The sequence below is a fragment of the Arachis duranensis genome, chromosome 2 (genome assembly GCF_000817695.3).
Source record: "Arachis duranensis cultivar V14167 chromosome 2, aradu.V14167.gnm2.J7QH, whole genome shotgun sequence".
In the NCBI taxonomy this organism is placed as follows: domain Eukaryota; kingdom Viridiplantae; phylum Streptophyta; class Magnoliopsida; order Fabales; family Fabaceae; genus Arachis; species Arachis duranensis.
This window is the reverse complement of record NC_029773.3, coordinates 30812956-30813996: the sequence shown is the minus strand read 5'-3', so window position 1 is coordinate 30813996 and position 1041 is coordinate 30812956.

The window sequence follows — 1041 nt, the reverse complement described above, 5'->3', positions numbered from 1 at the left end:
AAAAATACATAAGTGAAAGGTCCAGGCATGGCCGAGAGGCCAGCCCCCATGATCTGAGAACTAATCGTCCCCCAGATGAAACATGGTCCCCCAAAAAGACATCTAATACACTAATAAAAAGTCTTATTTATACTAAACTAGCTACTAGGGTTTACATGAGTAAGTAATTGATGCATAAATCCACTTCTGGGGCCTACTTGGTGTGTGTTTGGGCTGAGCTTGATCTATCCACGAGCTGAGGCTTTTATTGGAGTTGAACGCTGAGTTATAGCGTGTTTCTGGCGTTCAACTCCGGGTTGTGACATGTTTCTGGTATTTAACTCCAGACAGCAGCATGTACTTGGTGTTGAGCACCACTTTACGTAATCAATTGTCGTCAATTCCCGAATAAAGTATGGACTATTATATATTGCTGGAAAGCTCTGGATATCTACTTTCCAACGCCGTTGAGAGCGTGCCATTTGGAGTTCTGTAGCTCCAGAAAATCCAACGGTGCCAAAAACTTGGTGGACGAAATTGTGATTCATATGTTATTGCATTTTGTAAAATTCATTACTTTTTCTTTCCCTGGCGATGGCGCCAAAAACTTGGTGTCAATGCCATAGTTCACAACTCCGTTCAACTTAACCAGCAAGTGTACTGGGTCATCCAAGTAATACCTTACGTGAGTAAGGGTCGATCCCACAGAGATTATTGGTATGAAGCAAGCTATGGTTACCTTGTAAATCTCAGTTAGGCAGATTAAATGGTTTATGATAAGTTCGAAAATAAATAATAAACAAAAAATAAAATAGGATCGAAATACTTATGTAAATCAATAGTGGGAATTTTAGATAGGCGTATGGAGATGCTGTGCTCCTCTTGAATCTCTACTTTCTTATTACATTCATCCAATCCTTCTTACTCCTTTCCATGGCAAGCTGTATGTAGGGCATCACCGTTGTCAATGGCTACATCCCATCCTCTCAGTGAAAACGTTCCTATGCTCTGTCACAGCACGGCTAATCATCTGTCGGTTCTCAATCAGGTTGGAATAGAATC